Source organism: Pseudophryne corroboree, chromosome 11, assembly GCF_028390025.1.
Source record: "Pseudophryne corroboree isolate aPseCor3 chromosome 11, aPseCor3.hap2, whole genome shotgun sequence".
NCBI classification, from domain to species: domain Eukaryota; kingdom Metazoa; phylum Chordata; class Amphibia; order Anura; family Myobatrachidae; genus Pseudophryne; species Pseudophryne corroboree.
In genome coordinates this window covers 172975042-172997339 of record NC_086454.1, presented here as the reverse complement: position 1 = coordinate 172997339, position 22298 = coordinate 172975042, and the positions used below count along the sequence as shown (strand labels likewise).

Below are 22298 nucleotides of genomic sequence, written 5' to 3'. Positions count from 1 at the left end.
TGGTGGCATTGGGAGACAGAGGAGGAGACCTTTCAAACCTTCTTTCCAGGAGGGAGATGTATTGGATATATGAACTGAACACCCTTCATCAGGATGGCTTCAATGAAAGATACGAGATAGCACCTTTCCTGTGATGTAAGAAATCCCCCCTCTTATGTTTTGACCCACTCCTTACTCCTGTCACCCTAAACCTTATCCCTGTCTCCACACTAATATTACAGCCTTACCACATTGACTATTCCCATTCGGGCCGACTGTGGAAGCTAAGCAATGTTTTGGCCTGGTCAGTACCTGGATGGGAGACCCCCAGGGAATTCCAGGGGCTACTTTTGGAAACTGCTTGTCTAACCCCTGATATACCACCTAGCACAATTTTACTCATCTTCCTAATATGTTAACTTTTAAATCTTAAATCTATTTGTCTTCTCATCCCACTCCTCACTGATGCATGCCGTATAATGTTAAAAAACTCGTATACTGATCTTCAGACACTTTGTCTAGTCGGTTATTCTCTACGCCTAACTAGATTTGATTGAGAGAGACCTTGTCTCTAACCTTGCCCTAAATATTACAACCATACCATCTTGGGGACGCCCAACACCGTCCGATCTTGGAAGCGAAGCAAGATTGGGCCTGGCCAGTACAAGGATGGGAGACCTCCTTGGGATACCGGGTGTTGTAAATCTAAAGGCGACAAGAGCTTGAGTCAGAGTCTCTCTTTTTCTAAAATAATGTCCAAAAATATTTTTTGCTCTACCCAAGCATATATAGGCCACGCCTAATATCCACTTTGCAGTACTCATCTGGTGTCTACCTATAAATTCACCAACTGTCCCCCTCCTTTTTCACAGGGATTATCTTTATAGTGTCCCACTCAGTGGAATTTATACAAGTTATGTATCATGTCCTTAGCATACCTTACTCTATGTAAATACCACTCGTCCTTATATTTGAAGTTATCAATGCCTTATTCATTATATTAATAGCAAGAAGGTTTTCAACAAATCATCTCTTGATCCCCATCTATTTGTTTATTTTTCCTCTTTCTATGAATATCCTCGGGGAGCCACACCAATAATATGCAAATCAATCTCAGATCACGGACATATCATAATTTGCAAACTCAGAAAACGGCCTTCGCTAGAATGCTTCTCTGAACAAAGAAATCCGTTGACTACATCACCATGGGTCCCGTCCGCCGAGAACCACGATCAAAAGGCGGCTATAGATAACCAGAAAGATGGCCGCTGCTCCCAATGGACAGAGACTTTAGCCGCACTACGCCACACATAGCCGGCGCATGCGCCGGACGATTACGACACCACCAGATGTGGGGCGGATGTGGGGCGGATATGACGCTCCACACAGCCGAGACCGGAAGTCGACGGACTCGCCCGTCTTTACGCTTTTTTAAGCATTAAACTGTATTGTTTTAAATCATGATTTTAACAACTCATGCTCCCACTTGATTAGCTCCAGATATATTCATGTATCCTGGTATTTTGACACTAAATATCACATCAATTAATAGACAGGAAGTGATGTAGACATCACTTCCCTTAGTTATGAGGTATAAATAGGTTCTGTCTCTAGCTTGCAATCACCCCTTGATGAAGTCCATGAGGGACGAAACGCGTTGGATGCCACTCTGATTCTACTCTGATTCTACCTCAACTTACTGAAGCTAAGCTATTACATATATTTTTTTTAACTTTTTATCCTGCACATTTTATGCCTTATCACTTATGTTTTTATGCTCTCTTTTATGAAATTTGGCATATTGGTTTTTTGTATATTTTTATGTTGTTTTTTCATTTTTTCATATATCAATTGGCATAGGCTGCATTTTTTATTGTCATTATCTTATACTAATACTCCTTTTTATAGTGCTATGTTTCTGAAATAAATTTTATGTTTTTATAACTACCTGTCTTCATAATACTAATTGACACCTTGGTTGCTTGCCAATACCTCATCCCTTTTACCACAATATATATATATGTATATATATATATAAAACAGATACTCTCCCTTTCGCGCTATTAAACAGAAAGTGACAAAGGATTGGGTTAAGGCTGCCAAATTCCACTAAGTCCCTTGTTAGGAGGGACTAAAAAGATACAAATATGTGCCAGTAGAGGAATGGGCGCACTTGGGTTGTTTTTCCACCCAATATTCAATGGGGAAAAACAGCAGTCTCCCTAAGATATTTACTCCTAATTCGTGAGCATAAAACCACATTTAACATGTTCCATGTAAAATTTATTACAACATAAAAGCAATGATACAAAACGGTATAGTATCTCTTCTTGCAGATAACACCATATAGTACAGAGGACCAGTTGAAATAACTTTGATAGATTCCTCCTTCTCCTTTGACAATTCGGAGATTTGATGTTTATGAACAAATAACCCAACGCGTTTCGTCTTACTCTAAGACTTCATCAGGGGTATGTCTCTAGTGCTTGATAAATACTGTTAGTGCATCAATGAAATGGCAATTACGTATTCTGGATACTTGAAAAAAACACACACCGGTGGGGTACACAGGTGAAAGTTAGATTAAGCCTTATGGTTAAGTGCTTGAATAACAAGTTCAAACGCATAGGCCTGAACGCAAGTTCAAATAGGTATGTGACCTTATGATTCAGGGATTTGGATAACAAGTTCAAATACACAGGTCTACCACAATTTCATATGCGTGTGTAACCTTACCAGTAGCTACAATAGCTTCAAGTCACAACCAGTGTAATCGATTGATTACACTGGTTGTGACTTGAAGCTATTGTAGCTACTGGTCAGGCCTATGCGTTTGAACTTGTTATTCAATCACCTGATGTTTGTAATGGATTAAATTTTACACTTTATCATCTTTAAAGAAGTCTCCAGAGTGCCGCTGTTTTTTCATGAGGAAATATATATATATATATATATATATATATATATATAATGCAACTTTCTTCTACATGCATTTTGTACTCAGTTGGCATGTGACCATAAATAAGGCCAATCACTATGCAGAGGCAGAATTTTCTTGATTTAGCCAGAGAATCTCAAGATAAACATGAACACGTTATTTATAAACATATACATACGTATATATTAATAAATTCATACATATTTTTTATTTATGAATGGCATTTTAGAACTATTTTAGATGCAGATGCACCCATCTCAGCATCAGGCCCCTAGTCTCTATATTATTATGACACCTTGCAATTATTGACATTTCCTTGCAATACGTTTTAAATGAAGCTTTAACCAGTATCAAGGTCTCCTGGCAGTGGGCTCATTTCCAGCACTACATACAGCAGCAGGGATAATCTTGGGGTGTGTGTGTGTGTGGGGAAAGGGGGGGGGGGGGGGGGGGGAGGAGGTCAGGCTGCACTGTAAACTCCAGCGGTGCGGGGGTGCGTGGCTTCGTGCGACATGGAGTCGCTGCTTCCTCACAGCGCTCTCTATTCTGACCATCCTGATATAATATCCTGGGGCTCTCTTACGTTCTACACCTACCCCGTGTGGTGGGGGAAAGGATTCTGCACCCGTTGCTGCTGATTGCAGAGGCTGTCCAGGACCAGAACGCTCTGTAGCAGCTTTGACAGAGTGGCGGCGGCTAGTGCGGCTTGAATACGTGGGCGCACGTTCAGTGACAGTCAGAGGGGAGCGGGAGCTGGATGGGCGGTTTGCCGGAGTATGTACTGACAGGCAGGTGAGCCACTGGGCACCTGCTTCTAACAGAAGTGGAGACTCCACTGAGGGATTTCTTGCCGGACTGCAGCGCGGGAAGCGCAGCCATTTTGTGAATACAGGCAGCAGTGATTATAGGGCAAGCCGCCTGGAGGACCTTTATTCTGTGATACAACTTTCTTTTCATTGCTGCAGGGAAGTTGTGAGATTCTGTGGTTACCTGGTCAGTGCCTGCTGATTAACTGAATTGTGACTGAGACTGCTCTTGGATTATATATTTATATAATGGCCAGACATTACTGTACCTGTATGCAAATACTGATTTTTAGCCTGCTGCCAATTTCTTTTTCATAAATCTCTCCCCCTTGGACTGTTCCTGTATAATATTGGACTGTGCTTGGTCCTCACACTGCCTCCTTGATTATATATATGTAGCCTGTACTACTCCAGAACAATAGGCAAATACTAAATTTCCCAGCTAGGGGTCAGTTTTGTTCTCAGATTGTGTCTCTTTCAACAAGTGTCATCTTTCCATTTTCTGCTATCAACAACTCTGACCCAGTGAGATGGTGAGACCACAACAGGCGTCTGCTGCTGCCAAGCTGGAGAAATTTCACGGACACCCAACCCTAACCGTAAAGAAGCGACTCCTGAATGGGACACTCCCTTCCAACCTCCCTCTTCTCAAGTCTCCATAGCCTCTGAATCTTCCCCTGATGGCAGCTCTTCAAATGGTACTGGATGCTGTATCTGCTTGTGAGACTAGACTGGCGGAGAAAATAGGGCAGTGTAACTGGACGGCAGCGAAAGCCCTCACTGCCTCGTGTCTTGCCCAGTCACAGAATGGAGATTAGGTCACACAGGAGCTGGCCAAATAGGTGATTCCCGCTTATCGTCAGAAACCGCCTGTTACTGACACTGACTCCACCCACTGCGCAGTGGGTGGGTACTACGCTGCCACCACCAGACTCCTCCCTGCCGTGGTGTCTGGAACCACGGTTCTGCTCAGGCTCCTACAGCTGGCAACTGAAAAACCGCTTGCTGCTGTGTATGCATCGTACCACTTTCCACACCTCCTTTCTGGCGTCAGTTGTCCCCCCACTGGTCGTAGACCTAGACCATATCCAGTATGGTATCCTGGCAGAGTGTTGAACTTGGAGACACTAGGTTTTCCTGGACAGACGAAGAACCGGGCTATGTTTGGCATACCCCTGCAGGTCACAAGATGAAGTGGTCCTCTTGAGGCAAATTATGTTTATTTGCAATAGTTCTAAAGAGAACTCTTCCCTATTGCTAGGGGAAACAGTATACAGCAAGATGTTCGCAGCAGAAGGAAAATGGTATAATACACCTCTGAAGCTCACAGGCCTCCTCTTTTTATACAGTAAAACCACAATGCATCGCAGGGGGTAGTTCCCATCTGAGTCCTTTCCATCCAATCAGGATATCTCACAATATATAAATAAATAGATTACATTTTAAAAGGATATACGTGCATGAAGCAATTTCCTCCTTCCTGTCACACACAAAGCTTGGTGTCATTTAAACTCCATTCCTTACCAACTGGTAGTTTACAATTCGCCTTTGATACATTTATCACATAGCTTCAAAATACGGTTTCTATTTGATTTCTCAAACAAATGTACCTTATCCTTTTCCTGCATATACCATTCAGGATTCGTATATCAATCAAACCAGCTACATAAATAAATACAGGTTCCAAACCCATACCAATCCTTACCACTTTACATATGGAATAAGGAAATTCCCCATGATTAACATCTTTCACTGAGGAACTCACACTCCCAGCCATTATCTGTTGTGCCCTGTGCCCTGTCCAACTATCTACTGTGTTTATTTTTTACTTCAATGTCATTTGGATGCTTTTTTGGTTATGTGTACCTGTTAGATGGGTACATGCGGTTGAGTTTATGGAGGTACCTGCGCTGGTTATTTTATTGCTTTCTGTATCTCTGACACAACATGGCTGCCAATATGGTTAAGTTCCTTTCGTGGAATGTACGCGGCCTAAATAACTAAATAAAACGGGCATTAGTTCTCAGGCAGCTCAAGCGCAATGAGTCAGATGTTATATGTCTTCTAGAGACTCATCTCATGGGGGCCAAAGTTATGTCCTTAAAAGACCCTGGGTATACCATTCGACCCATACCTCCTCTTCTAGGGGGGTGTCAATCCTAGTTAAGGTGTCAATCCCATTCACAGTGGAACAAGTGCAAGTGGATATGTGGGGTAGATCGGTATGTATTAAATTAAATGTCGTATACATTCTGTGTTTCTAATATTGCTGGCTGTTTATATACCTCCACCGTACTCCCATGATGTTCTTAAAAAGGCTGCTGAATTTATTGCTTAATTCCCTGATACTCCAGTGGTTAGTATGGGAGACTATAATAATACCCCTAGATCTGGCCATGGATAGACTCACTGGTTCTAAAGATGCCCCCAGACACGGTGGAAGTCCATTCAAGGCGGTAGAGAAGGGCTTGGGCCTAATTGATGTATGGAGACACAAGTATCTGGATGTTAAACAATACTCCTGTTTTTCATTTACACATTCTGCTTTTTCTAGGATAGATTTAGCCCTACTGTCTCCTGAGCTACTGCCGAGAGTACACTTGATACAATATGAAACTAGGGGTATTTCTGATCATTCCCCGATAACCATGGCTCTCAATATGGGAGGTCTTTGGGGACAGGGTCGTTTCTTGGGGCAGGCGAGCAGTGCACCCGCACTGGGCGCCCGCCGCGGCACTAACTGTGGCTCCCTGCTTCCCCCTCCTATTTCTCCCCGAGTAACCCGCTCGGGGGGCGGAGTTTCACGGAATGACGCGGTTGCGTCGTTACGTCACGACGCAACCCCGTCACTCCGCGAAACTCCCCCCCCAAGCGGAGTACAGAGCGACTGGTGAGGCGGGCCGAAGAGCTGTAATCGCCTCTGTAAGTATTCTCTCTCTCTCTCAATGTGTAAAATGGGGACACCTGCCGTAATGTGTGAAATGGGGACTCTTGCCTGCCGTAGTGTGGGGATTTAATGTATCAAGGGTATTGCGGTGTGTGGCATAAGATGGTGCCTTACTGTGTGGGGCTTAATATGGTAGAATTTTTTTTTCATGTGGTGGTCGTGATCTGTTGGAGCAGGGTCAAAAACTGGATTGTGAGGTAGTCTTTTCAGATGAGGCCATGCCCATTTAAATGAGGCCACACCCATTTAGATGAGGCCGGGTGCACGCGCAAGTTGTTGTTTTTTTTATCTAGGTGTGTGTGTGGGGGGGGGGGGGCACATTTTTTTATGTCATGGGGGGCGCATTTTTAAATCTCGCACTTGGAGCCAAATTGGCTAGAAACAGCCCTGGGGACAGGCCTTTTTGAAATTAAACCAGTTTTGGCTCACTCGGCTGGGCTCAGGTGTAGAATTAGACTTTTTTTAAAATAATTTACGGAATATAACAAAGGTACAGCCTCCTTCTCAGTTTTATGGGATGCATTTAAATCTTTTGTATGTGGGGTTGTGGCTACGAGGCCAGTGGAGTAGGACGCTGAGTCTCTGCTCTCCTGCTCCACATATCCTGTGACTCATCCTGAACGCTACCCCCAGCTGTGTTACCTGCATATTAAGCTGTGGGAAGGGGTCTGGAGGCAGTGGTGCTAACCGGATCAGGCTGCGTGGCGGTGCTTGTGTAATACCCGCTGCTGTGTCCCAGACCTCGTGGCAGCGCGAAAGCTGCTGGGCGCGGCTCCATCTCCCTCCCTGCTGTGAGCGTGGCGGTGCAGAGCCTCCGTGAGCACTGGAGATCGCTGTGCCGTGGACCCTTCCCGACTGTCAGGAGGTCTTTGATGGCGTGGGTCACTCTGCCTGTGGCGCATGATAGTGCCTGGTGGGTCTGCCTTCCCCCTCTCTACTGGGGGCTGTATACTGCGGACTGAAGGGACATTGTGCTCCAGTGCATGAACTTCCTTTTGTCTCCTTTCCGGTCAGTCTCTCCCTGCTGCCTCGCACTGGCAGTACCAAACCTGCTATAAATATAGTTTCTGGATATTCTTTGCTGTGCTACCATATTGTGACTGCCCTTTTACACCTCCCCCCTCCTTGGTGTCTGCATTTTCATGCCAGTACTTTATTATGATGAAACCACATAATACCTCTGCAGATAATAATATGGACAAGTTTGTCAAATCTCAGGCTGCCCCTCCGCCACCTGCTGCAACCCCTCCTGTTTCCCCTCAAGCTGCAGGGTCTCCTGTCAACACGTCTGATGTTGCCATACAGAGGGTTCTAGATGCTGTGGCGGACAGTGAAGAGAGTCTTTTGGTTAAAATTGGTCAGGTTCAGTCTGACCTCTCCATTATTCACCATGATTTACAGAAATTGAGGGAGCGTGTAGGAGAAGTAAGTAGAAATTCGTACATCCACCTTGGACGATAAGATGACCCCGCTCAGTGTCCGCGTTGACAAAGTTGATTCTCAAATGTCTGACGTCCGTAGGAAATTGACGGACCTAGAGGGGCATCTTCGCAGAAATAATATACGATTGCCCGAAACAGAGGAGGGAACGTCCCCGGAAAAATTCCTGGAAAAATGGCTCGTTGACATGTATGGCTCCGAATCCTTTTCTCAACATTTTTCTGTCGAAATAGCTCATATAGCCAAGTTTTTGCACTATGCTGACAGGGACGCTGTACTCAGGATCCCCTTTATTGGATGGGCACTAGGATCACTGTGTTCCCGGATTTTGCTGTTGATGTGCAAAAAGAGAGGGCCCAATTTCTACCTATTAAAAGACGACTTCAGGAACTGGGACTACAATACGCAATGTTATTCCCTTCCAAACTGAGAATCATTCATGAGGCGCCACTAAATTCTTTGCGACCCCCAGAGAGGCGGCACTTTGGCTGGACCGTAATCTTCCGGCTGCTCGTGCCCTAGATACTGATTAAAGCCGCGTTTGCCAGTCCATGGGGATTCTACGTATCTATCGTGCTCATGTATATTCATTTAATGTTTTACTTGTCATTGTTATGTTTTATTTTTTTCTGATTTTACTATTGGTTATGCTGTTAATATGCTTTCAATGTATCTTCTGTATATTTGCATCTGGGCATTCATATCTTGGTGGTGATTTCAGTCTGGTGATTATTTCATATACTTACTGTATATTGTGCACATGTTATATGGCGGTATGACACTGCAGGGTTCGGTGAGGACCTAATATTGTATGTTTTCTATTATTGTGTTATGACTCCTCCTGCTAGCAATACTTTTATACATATTTCTCCTAGCTGGGGGTATAATTCTGTAGCAGATGGGCATCTCCTATGGGGTAGTCATTGTATTTTTTGCTCTCCTCCAGTTCGCATAGTTTGGCGGCTGTGTTATACTGTCCGCTTGCCACTATTTGTTAGTTAGTGGATAGAAGTGGGGGTTCTCTTAGTTTGGGGTTTGGGATTAGGTGTGTCAGTGTTGGGGTTTGACATGCAGGGAGGGTCGGGGATGGGGTTGGGTGGGTTCTTGGTTTGTTATCTTTCATGTTTTTTCCATTTTTTTTTTTATGCTGCATATGGTGTGCTCTGTTTTGATATTTTTGGTTTTTGTGTATATGACCTTCGATTTGTACTTAGTATACTCGGGACAGATCTTATGTATTATTTGAGACTACAGTATGGCCTCTAATTCACTTAAAATGTTATCTTGAAATGTCAGGGGGTTGAATGATAAAATCAAACGATCCCTCGTGCTCAGGCAGTTCAAGCAATATAGTACGGATATTATATGCCTTATGAAAACCCATTTGGTTTGAGTAAAAGTTTTGGCACTTCAAAAGCCGTGGGTGGGATTGGCATATCATTCCACTCATACTACACACTCTCGGGGGTTTCGATTCTAGGGGGTAATTCAGAGTTGATCGCAGCATCAAATTTGTTAGCAGTTGGGTAAAACCATGTGCACTGCAGGGGGGGCAGATATAACATTTGCAGAGAGAGTTAAGGTGGGTACACACTAGTAGATATATCTGCAGATATATCTATGGACGGATCGGGCAGTGTGTTCAGCATACACACTGCCCGATCCGCCGGGGACTGACGTCATGAACAGTTCAGCTGTCAATCACCGCCGGCCGCCGCAGCATGTGTACGGGCGGCCGTACACACACAGCGACGCGCCAATATATCGGTAGATATATTGGCCGTCGGCTGTGCTGCGCAGCCGACGCGATACGTCTGTGAACGACGGAATTACCCCCCTTGTACGAAGATCTCTCCCGTTTATCCTTGAACAGGTAAAAATAGACCAGTGTGGCAGATATGTCCTTTTGAAATGTCAGATACACTCTATGGGGCAGATGTATTAACCTGGAGAAGGTATAAGGAAGTGATAAACCAGTGATATGTGCAAGGTGATAAAGGCACCAGCCAATCAGATCCTAACTGTTAATATACATATTGGACCTGATTGGCTGGTGCCTTTATCACCTTGCACATATCACTGGTTTATCACTTCCTTATGTCTTCTCCAGGTTAATACACCTGCCCTTATATTTCTACTTGTGCTTGCTGTTTATATCCCACCCCCTTACTAGTCTGAAGTTCTCAAACAGGCGGTGGATTTTATGGCACTATACCCTAATACTTCTACTATTTGCGTTGGTGACTTCAATAATGTCATAGACCCTACCCTGGATAGAACTAGTTTATCTTCTACTACCCCTATAGTGCGTCGTAGTACCTTTGCTTTACTGCTGGAGAGTTTGGGCCTGTTAAATGTGTGGAGAGTCCGTCACCGAATCACACGTCAATACTCTTGTTTTTCTTCTGCATATTCTCCCTTTTCTAGGATTGATTTAGCTTTAACTACCAAATGTTTGTTACCTAGAGTGACGTCTGTCCATTATGATACTAGGGGTATCTTGGAACATTCACCGATGGTTTTAAGTTTGCATATGGGTGATAGTAGGGGCCAACTATTTTGGAGGTTTAACCCCTTTTGGCTTACACAGTTGGGCATCGGTGCAGAGTTGGAGCAAATGTGGACTGAGTTCATGGAGTTGAATGAGGGTTCTGTGTCTGTTCCTGTACTGTGGGACGCTTTTAAGGCGTACTTTTGGGGAACATTAGTTAAAGCGGTAGCTGTCTTAAAATCTGTCTATAAACGTCAGGAACAAGAACTGGAAGCGGCATGCAGGGCGTTGGAGATACAATATTTGCCTGATGGTCTCAGTACTACTAAGGAGAGATGGCTGAATGCCCAGAGTAACTGGCGTACATATTTAACTACTACTGACAGGGCCTCTAATACTGTTATAGCTGTTATAGCTGTCCGCACTCCCGATGATGTATCCCACTCAACTACCCCTGAAATTGTGGGGGCGTTTGTGACATATTATAAAAATTTCTATGATTCTAGGTTAACGTATTCTATCTCTGGGGTACTGGACTACCTGGATAGAATTTCTATGCCCTCATTGTCTGAAGAACGGTTGACTTTTTAGAATCTCCCCTGACACTTCTTGAATTAGAAACTGTGATTAGATCATTCCCTGGAGGTAAGACTCCTGGACTAGATGGGGTATCGTTGGAACTTTATAAAAAGCATTTAAGTTTCTATGGGGCTCATTCCGACCCGATCGCAGCGTGCTTTCGTTCGCACAGCTGCGACCGGGTCACTACTGTGCACGCGCGGGGGCCGTAACGCGCACGTGCGTCGTTGCCGGGCAACGACGCTGACTACGAAGAAAGCGGTCGCAAGAAGGTTGACTGCAGGAAGGCGTTCTGGGGCGGCAGCTCACCGTTTGGAGCCGTTTTCGGGGAGTGGTAAGGAAAACGCAGACGTGTCCAGGCGAACGGAGGGCGGATGTCTGACGTCAAAGCCGTGCCCATCATCGCTGGATCCATCGCACAGGGGAAGTATGTCCAGGGCTGGTCTTGTTTTACAGGAAACTTTTTTAGTATAGCAGGGCTGCACAAGCGATCGCAGCCCTGCTATGCTAAAATACACTCCCCCATAGGCGGAGATTAGTTGATCGCACCAGCAGCAAAAAGTTGCTTGGTGCGATCAACTTGGAATGAGGGCCCATGGCCCTAAACTTCTTAAATTATTTAATAATTTGCTACAAGCAGGCACTTTGCCTGCTTCTATGTCTGAAGCCCTTATTATTGTCCTCTTGATACCAGACAAAGATTCGAAGAAGGTGGAATCTTACCGCCCTATCTCTCTGCTAACTACAGATATCAAGATTTTAGCTAAAATACTGGCGACCAGATTGAGCTCGGTGATCACAGAACTGATTCATGAACACCAAACGGGCTTAATGCCAGGGCGGTCTACTCTGCATAATTTGTGACGCCTTAACACTCACTTACAGTCCCCTCATGAGGACTCCTGCTCCTCAGTTATTGTTTCACTGGATGCAGCTAAAGCATTTGAATCTGTGTAGTGGGGGTTCTTGTGGGGGGGGGTGCTGGATAGATTCGGTATTGGTCCAAAGTTCATACAGTGGGTCAAGTTACTTTATTCAGCACCTACTGCTCATGTTTCTGTTAATGGGCATGTTTCTGCGGCCTTTCCCCTGAAAAGAGGTACGAGACAGGGTTGCCCTCTGTCTCCGATCCTCTTTGCCATTGCTATAGAGCCATTGGCTTGTATTATTCGGTCTTCTCCACAGGTGGTGGGGTTCCGGCTGGGTAGCAGGAATGACAAAATTGCTCTTTATGCTGATGATATTTTACTATTTATATCTGACTAAAATTCCATGACCCATGTCCTCGATATAATTAATACTTTTGGTGAGTACTCTGGGTTGTCCATTAACTGGGATAAATCCTGTATTCTTCCCTTTAGGAGATTATGTCCTGCCGCTTCGTTGGGTGGACTCTTTTAAATACCTGGGCATCTGGGTCACTAATCAGTCTTCACAATTAATTTTGCTTAATTTGCAACTACAATTGGATTATTTGTAATCATGTGTTAGAGTCTGGGGAAAACTTCCATTTACTGTTACAGGAAGAATCAATCTCATTAAGGGGCTAATTCAGACCTGATCGTAGATGTGCTAGCAGGGCTAGCCCGCCCCGCATGTCAGTCTCTGACCCGTCGCACAAGTACAAAACCAACGCACAGCGGCGATGCTTTTGTACTTTAGGAGTACCTCCCAGCCGCTGCAGCTCCTGCGCTCTGACAGGGAGCTACTCGTCGCTGCCCGGGTCGCAGCGGCTGTGTGTGACATCACGCAGCCGCTGCCTCCCCCAACGATCCGGCATGCCTGCGTTGCCCGGACTGCGCCCCCTAACGGAGGCTATACGCCGCCAGCCCGCCCCCTACCGCCCAGCGACCGCCTCTGCCTGTCAATCAGGCAGAGGCGGTCGCAGGGCTACGACAACTGCCGGCTGTCTGGCATGCTCCGGCGCACTGCGGCACCGGCGCATGCGCAGTTCAGACCTGATCGCTGCTGTGCAAAAATGCACAGCACCGATCAGGTCTGAATCAGTCCCTAAGATGATTCCCTTACCCAAATTACTGTATATACTCCAACATTCCCCCGTACCTCAGAAACTATTTGACAGAATCGATGGTATCTTGTCCTTCTTGGTCTGGTCTAATCGCAGAGCTAGACTTAAATTGGATACTTTGACAAAATCTCGAGACTCGGGTGGTCTTGCACTTCACAAATTTTGATTGTATTATATGGCAGCCCAATTGTTACATCTGATACCCTGGGTTAAAGATTCTAATGGTGACACGCTTATAGCTCAAATCCTGACTCTCAATTGCACCGGCCTCATCCCACCACAGTTATTACTGAGCGATAACTTAACTATTCTTGCAATGCCGCTTGTTAAACAAGTCATTATGATATTGAGACCATCATCTGCTGCAGGGTGAAGGTTGGGATCCTGACACGCCTTTGACCTATACCCTATACCCGTAATCTTTTGAGCAATTGTGTACTGATTTTGCTTTGCCTAGGACACACTTCTATAGATATCTCCAGCTCCATAAGTCATGCTCGTCTCAGTTTGATAATACACCGACTATACTTTAGATCTCTCCTGTGAAATCACTTTTAATGACCACTCTACAATCTAGAGCCATTTCTGTGCTCTACTCAGCTCTGCTTGGTGCCCATCACACTGTTACATTCCCTAACCTTAACTCCAAATGGGAATCTAATTTAGGTCCTATCCCTGTAGATGTCTGGGTTGACGCTCTGGGATCCTCTCGTGTGTTTACGACTTCTGCTCGCTACCAACAGGCACACTTATTCACTCTGCATCGGGTATATATTACCCCATCTAGATTGTCTAGAATTGGGGGGAGAGGTGATTCTAGATTCCCAAAATGTGGTTCGTTGGATGGCACTTTTTGGCATTTACTGTGGACCTGTCCTGTGGTAAGTGCATTTGGACAAGCTGTATTAAGGATGATAATATCTACAGGTATCCCTTCAGACACACTTACCCCTATTGTTTGCATCCTAGCGGTACTTTGAGGAAATTTTGGATATTTATGCTAGACGCTATATATTTAATCTCTGGGCTCTTGTCAAGGTGTTGGTGGCTCGATCTTGGATGGCACCTACAGGCCCTGATATTAATCGGTAGTATCCTCTTCATACAGTCAGGTCCTTTCATTCTCCACTGTGTAGCTTAGCCTGGTGATGTCATTATATATGAAGGATGCTATGATGCACTAAGGTGTGTGCAACCCTGCCTTGATTTCCATGATAGTATGTATTATGCGTTTGCGTTTCATGGCCATATATTAGAAGCCCATTCCAGAATCTGTCCACTTTTCAGAGTAACCTATGTTCCTCTATATATATATATATATATATATATATATATAGAGTCCACACCAATATTATATTTGTATTTTGTATTTGTATGTTTATTTCTTTTTATTGTTTACTGTTTATATGTACATTCATGATCTGTTATACACTCTCGGATCTATTATGCCAACAGTTCTTGTTGTTTTGACTGTCTGTTTGACTGTTTTAAAACCAAATAATCACTACGGAATAAAAAAATAAATAATAATAATCTTTTGTACGTGGTACTTTTATACAGGAGGTGGCAAGCTTGAAAAGGTCATACAAGCAGGAGGAGTTGGAGTTAGTGGCTTCTTGTCGGTCTCTTGAACTTGAGTATTTAGCTGACAATCTAATTTCTTCAAGTGAGGCATGGGTACTTGCTCAAAGAAAGTGGAATGACTGTCTAGATTGGCACGTGCCGAACAAATGTCCAATACTATTGTTGAAATTCATGGGCCTGATGGTACCATATATACTCAAACTCCTGACATTGCTACACAATTTCTTGACTAATTTCATAGGTTGTATGACACTAAGCGCGTTATGTGCGGAGGGTGAGTTGCAGGCTTTTATTGCTGAGAAACCTATGCCGACTTTGACTCAGGAAGCTCGTGACTTTCTTGACTCACCACTTACTGTGGCTGAAATAGAGATGGCTATAAAGTCGTTCCCGGGAGGCAAAGCGCCAGGGCTAGACGTATTCCTCTGGAGTTATACAAAACACATAGTGATTTTTATGTACCAAGATTGCTAACGCTTTAATGGGATATTTGAGTCAGAACCATTACCAGATTCCATGTCCGAGGCATTGATCGTAGTACTGTTAAAACCTTTCAAGTACCCCGCCAGGGTTGAGTCATACGGACCCATTTCCCTGCTACTTACAGATATAAACATATTAGCCAAAGTGTTGGCAATCAGACTTACCTCTGTTATCTCTCAAATTATACATGAAGATCAAACTGGCTTCATGCCTGGTAAATCTACTATGATCAACCTTAGGGGATTGTTCACACATCTTCAGGTCCCCTGCGGGGATGCCCATACTTCTGTTATTGTCTCATTAGATGCCGCTAAGGTGTTCGATTCAGTGGATTGGGCGTTCTTGTGGGGAACTATGGAGAAATTTGGTATAGGCCCTGAGTTTATTAGATGGGTTAGTTGATTTACTCGGCTCCGTGTGCCAGAGTCTCGGTCAATGGTTTTATTTCCCCCTCCTTCCCATTACATAGAGGAACCCTCAGGGCTGCCCCCTCTCTCCTACTCTGTTTGCGATTGCGGTAGAGCCACTGGCCTGCCTTATTCGCCATAATACAGATATATCTGGGTTCGTTATGGGCCCCAGAGACGACAAAATTGCATTATATGCAGATGACATATTGTTATTTGAGATTCTGTGGATTGTTAATAAATTGGGATAAATCTTGTATAATGTCCTTTAGAGGGCCATGTCCCAGGGTTCCTCTTGTATCCCTTCCACTCCAGTGGGTGAAGACATTCAAGTATCTTGGCATATGGATATCTAATGACCCATCTCGTTACATTGCTCTTATGTACAACCTCAGCTGGAATATTTAAAATCCAGGATAGCTGTTTGGCGGAAACTTACGCTTACTGTCTCAGGACGCATTCATCTTATTAAAATGACGACTCGACCCAAACTGTTCTATGTATTAGAGCACTCCCCAATATATATTCACCAGGCTGTGTTTAAACGAATAGATGGTTTACTGTCCTCGATTACATGGTCTAGTAAACGGGTGAGGATTAAATTGACTACATTGACTCGGACAAAGGATAAAGTGGCATGGTGTTGACCTTATTTAAACTATATTATTATGCTGCTCAGCTGACCGATATTGCGGAATGGATTAAAGATGAGACCGGACTGGCCCTTATTACTCTAGTTATAGCTGACCAGACTCCTGGACTTAAACCCTTGCATTGTTTATTGTCAGGAAATATTGGTTTAATACAGATGCCGTTAGTAAAACAAGCAGTACTGATCTGGAAACAGGGTAATACCCTTATGCAAATGGAGGGCTGGGACCAGGAAACTCCACTTGATGGCACACAAGATTTTAAGGAATTGGTAGGGTTACAGCTGCGTGAGATTTGGAGCAGATGGGGGGGGGGGGGGGGGGGTCACTTCTATAGGACAATTATATATGGGTTCTATATTTAAAACTTTCACTTAGCTATAGTTGGATTACCCGGTCCCACATGCTTACTTTTTTCTGTACCTACAGTTGAGACATGCCTGTAATGCACAATTCAATTCTGACACTATTAACCTACAGGAGTCTCCTATTAAGAAATTGTTGATGACGTTGGGTGGCTCCCATCTTGTATCCCAGATCTACTCTAACCTACTTGCTGCTTGTCATAGTGAGGATATGCCGTACTTTTATGGGCATGTCCAATAGTTAGCTCATTCTGGTCTGAAACCTTATGAATTATTGCTTCAACTGGAATTCCCCTAGACGCCTGTAGTCCGGCAGTATGTTTGTTAGCAGCCTTGGATGATGATATTCTAGATAAAAAAAACTCAGCGATATATTATTAATATGTGCATGTTGGTAAAGGTCTGTTTGGCTAGATCATAGTTGTCTATGAATGGCCCCAGAGTTGCAGAATGGATATCTCTGACAAACGAGGTAGCTAAACATGAAAAATTTGTATATATTTCTAGACAAGCGGAGTCTAAATACTATAAGATATGGGATAGATGGTTGGATTTGCCATTTATGGAAAATCATGAGGTAAGGTCATAGCATTATCATAAATTGTAGGCTGTACGTTTAATACGTGGTAATTGATACGTGATGTGGTGGCTCTGTTGTGTCCTATGCAGGTACTCTTATTGTTATACTCACATAATTACAAAAGACATGAGACTGTTATTAATGAAGTTTTAACTGAAGCTTTATTTGTACTTCAATTGTCAATTGCAGTGTTTTTCATAATGTTGGATGGGTGTTACAGTATAATTGTATATTATTGCACAAAACTCAATAAAAATCATTGTATTAAAAAAACTCCGGCGGTGTAGGGGGGGATGCATCGGCACACTGTAACCTTCAGGCAGGGGGCCATCAGGCTGAACTGTAAGCGCCATTTGTTGGGATGGGGGGTGTCAGACATTACTGACCATGCTTTAGTGTTACTACAGAGAAGGGGGGGGGTGGTCCGGGATGCACAATAAGCTGCGGCGGTGGTGGTGTTGTGGGCGCAGGGGGCGGGGATCGGTCATTGCTTCCTGCGGCTCATTGTAACCTCTGGTTATGGGGGGGTGGTTAGGTTGAACTGTAAGCTCCGTTTGTTGGGGCGGGGGTTGGGCATTACTGCCCGCAGCTGCACTGTAACCTGGGCGGGGAGGCGAAAGCGGAGCTGACATACAGGCACTTGATTGTGTGGGCAGACAGTTCCATCCCTGCACGCACCATTCTAGTTACGGCCCTGGGCAGACTTATAAGTAGGCAGAGTGGGCCGGCCCAGTAAAGGGGGTAATGGGACCAGCATACCCACTCAGCCGCTATATTTACTATGCAGCACTTTTCCCAGCTGCAGCGTCTTCTGTGGTTTCGACCACTGGATTTAAAGGGGCAATAGGCAGAGACATTAAAAAATAATTTATCCACTAAATAACAGAAATACCTGTATGTTTTCTCCTTTTTTAACTTATGGAAATTGTTGTTTTTAGCTAATGTATAGGTCTTTTTGAATTTTTCTCTCTAACGTTATGTACGTTATGTCCATCATTACCTCCTAACATTACTATCTGTTACCAACTGTGGGTGTAATTTAGAGGTGGACATAGGATGCAGCTGCTGTATGAAAACATGCTAAAGCAGCAGGAGGCGTCTTGCGTAAATAGACACCTCCTTCATGCTGCAGTCCACTTCTGCATCCAGACACGCAGCATTGGATCACTTGTGTGAAAGATGGCCATCTAAGTAGCCAATTCAGGATGGGATGCAGTCACTGGCCTAGCCACTCCCAGAAAACGGGACAACACTCCCCCATTTTTGGAAACTCAGCCCAGCTCCGCCCACCCCCCCACTCTAAAACGCGGGCAGCCTGTTAGTCAGGGTTAGGCTTGGGGGCACTACATGCCCAGCCTCTCCACCATTGTTATGTAATTCATCTGAATTATGTACATCTCTGAATTAGGCCCAGTCATTGTTAAGTTACTACAGACATATTTGGTTGGTGTCAACTCTTTCAATTCTGAATTGCAAATAAAGCAAGAAATAACAAGTAACTGTGTACCTGGACATACTATATTGCAATGTAAGGGCTGCAAATACATAAACATGGGATGCATTCAGGATCTCGGCAGTCGGGATCCTGACAGTTGAATCCCAACGGAACACACAGGCAAGCACTGTGGTTAGGGTCAGGCACTGGGGAAAGGGTTACGGTTAGGCTGCGGGGGTGGGGGAGGTAAAGATTAGGCTTGAGGGGAGGAAGGGGTTAGAGGTAGGTAAAATACTTACTAGGATCCACATAACCAGGACCGTGGACTTGGGTCAGATAACCTGTGTTGACCCAATTCAGACCATACTTGCTGAATTTTTGTCTGCCCCCCTGGAGATTATAGCCAGGTCAGAGTGGAGCCAGCTGGAATTTTTATGATTGCCCCGCGGGTGCATGCTCAGCACCCGTCCTGCGCATGCGCCCGCAGTTACTGCGGGTGCCCTGCGGAAAATGTGAACGCCTCTGCCTGTCAGTTTAAGACAGAGAGTTGCGGGGGCGCGGCGTAAAATTGAGGGCGTAGTGGCACAAACGGGTGGCGTGGGTGTGATCGGGGGTGGCTGTGTGACGTTTCATGCAGCCGCTGAGATCACAAAAATGGCGACGGGCCTCCTGCAATGGGTGGCCCCTATCATGCGATTCACAGGATTGCAAATTCTGCTACTAAGCAGAATTTGCAATCCTTACTGAATCTGGTCCTCTGTGTGTTATTGGGGGTCATTCAGGTGCGGTTGGTTTTGCTATCACTGCTGCTTCCTTGGAAGCAACAATGATAGCACTGTATGTAGATGCAGGGGGAGGCCTCTATTGCATGCAAAGTCTCCTGCTGCACTAGTGATCCAAGCTGTGTCTAGCATCGATTCAAACCACCCACCACCCGGCGGCTTACGGCACCCATAGTGCCGCGCATGCCGCACATTGCAGAGGCCATGAAATCTCCGTCCGTCAACTGCAGCAACACATCTCTGTTTTTACAACCGGAGGCCATGGCTGCCCACTCCCTGACCCCAAAACGATACCAGACAGTAAGTAAACAGTCTGATGCCGGGCTGCGTCCTATGCAGCAGGACCCGTTTGCAGATGTGCAGAACAGGTCCTGCGCATGCACAAAGTACTGAAAATTGTGTAGGATTATAGAAGTGGAGTTGTTGCCCACAAAGGGGCAACATTTGGGCATACCTTCCAACATTTTGTAGGCAGAATTCGGGACTCCTGCACAAATGCGCCCGGAAAGGGGGCGTGGCCTTGGGGAAAAGGCGTTGTGGAAATGAAGCAATTGCGAACCACATCTCCCATTTTCTGTCACTGTGCTCTGGGAGCTGCTGGCATGCCTCCTGTTCCTTTCTCTTAACTCTGCAGGGTGCCCAAACTTTTGGAGACGCCATTTTTTGTTTTCTGTTCTTTTGAAAGTGTAAATGATGGAAATAAAATCAAACTTTTTTTGACATGTTATAAGAATGTCTAATCTGTAATTTGATGCCTTTTGGAGATTTTTCCATCTTTCCTTGGCTTCTTTTTGCACATTAAAATGAATTTTTGCCTGGGGTGCCCAAACTTTCAATCCCCACTGTATATGAGCCTTTAGTACACTATAAAAGGGGATGTATTCAGGATCCCAGCAGTCAGCAACCCAACAGCGCAATCCTGACAGTCGCAATGCCAATGGATATCAACTGTGAGTATTAGGGTTAGGCTGCTGAAAGGGATGGTTAGGGTTCGGCTGCTGAGGGTTAGGCTGCTGAAAGGGATGGTTAGGGTTAGGCTGCTGAGGGTTAGGCTGCTGAAAGGGATGGTTAGGGTTAGGCTGCTGAAAGGGATGGTTAGGGTTAGGCTTCTGAAAGGGGATGGTTAGGGTTAGGCTGCTGAAAGGGATGGTTAGGGTTAGGCTGCTGAAAGGGATGGTTAGGGTTAGGCTGCTGAAAGGGGATGGTTAGGGTTAGGCTGCTGAAAGGGATGGTTAGGGTAGGCTGCTGAGGGTTAGGCTGCTGAAACGGATGGTTAGGGTTAGGCTGCTGAAAGGGATGGTTAGGGTTAGGCTGCTGAGGGTTTGGCTGCTGAAAGGGGATGGTTAGGGTTAGGCTGCTGAAAGGGATGGTTAGGGTTAGGCTGCGGGAGGGGGGAGTTAGGGTTAGGCTGCTGAAAGGGGATGGTTAGGGTTAGGCTGCTGAAAGGGGATGGTTAGGGTTTGGCTGCTGAAAGGGGATGGTTAGGGTTAGGCTGCGGGAGGGGTGAGTTAGGGTTAGAATACTCACCAGAATCCGTCAGCATTGTGACTGTCAGGATTCCTATGTCCGATATTTCGTACCCAACCCTATAAAAGCAATATCTATAGTTCATATTGATAAAGACTGTGAAAGTCATACCCCTTTCACATCGCACTAAAAACCCGGTATCGACACGGCATATTGCCGTCCCGAAACGGGTCAGTGTGCGATGTGAAAGGTCCTTTTCTGAATTAGCGGGTCGCCTGACCCGGTAATTCAACCCAGTAAAAAAGAAGGGTTATTACCGGGTTGATTACCGGGTCAGACGCAGTGTGAATGGGAGCCGTTCCAATGCGACGCGGCTCCCATTCACAGCATAGGCAGAGGCGGCGCAGGAGATGAGCTCATCTCCCAGCGCCGCCTCCACCCCTGCTGCTGCTGCGCCCTCCGCTGCTATGGCAACCGACCCGGTATATTGCCGGGTCGGAAAGCCAGCAACGGAGCGCAAATGCCGGATCCCACCCGGTAAGTACACGTTTCTCTTACCGGGTAGGATCCGGCATTTGCGATCTGAATGCAGCATCACCAAGTTAGATTTTTGCAACTTCACTCTCAACAGTCCTAATTTACAAGTGTTTGTGGTCTACTGGGAAACAGATTGATGTATTGAGGGAGTGACTTAGGATGCCCCTATCTCCCACTCAGGAACACTAAGGTATGTGGCATGACAATTCCTATGCTTTAACACATTCCTCACATTTTCTGCCTTCCAAAGTCTGCAATCTCAATGTGCCTTATTATAAGCACACTCCCGTCATTGCTGTGTGGCGCACCTGAGAGAATAGTTTTCCTGTGTATGTTAATACACTTAATTTGTGGATTAAAAAAAAAGACTTGAATATATGCAGTCTAGCCTTTGTACAGATATGGGGGTAATTCAGACCTGATCGCTAGGGTGCGTTTTTTTGCTTCCCTGCGATCAGGTAGTCGCCGCCTACAGAGGGAGGGGGAAATCGCTGTGCAGGTGTGCGATCACATGTGCAGTCTCTGCACAGCCCAGAACTTACTCAGCCCGCTGCGATGATCGGGGCCGGAGCTGACGTCCGGAATCCTCCCACAAAACGCCGGGTCCCTCCTGTGTTTTTCTGAACATTCCCTAGAAACGGTCAGTTGCCACCCACAAACGCCCTCTTTCTGACAATCTTCTAGCGATTGCCGGTGCAATCTGATTTTTTGCACCATGCCGTCGCTGCCTGGCACTCCCCGTCGCTATGGACCGTCGCGCCTGCGCATTGCGGTGCAAACGCATGCGCAGTCAGACCAG

General features: G+C 45.3%; 1 protein-coding gene and 1 pseudogene across 2 annotated transcripts in view; both read left to right on the top strand.

Moving 5' to 3' along the window:
- The window catches only part of MUS81 (MUS81 structure-specific endonuclease subunit), a 415158-nt gene that overhangs the window by 181232 nt on the left and 211628 nt on the right, over positions 1-22298 (top strand). The window lies entirely within an intron of this gene.
- Positions 567-685, top strand: LOC134971282 (5S ribosomal RNA; annotated as a pseudogene).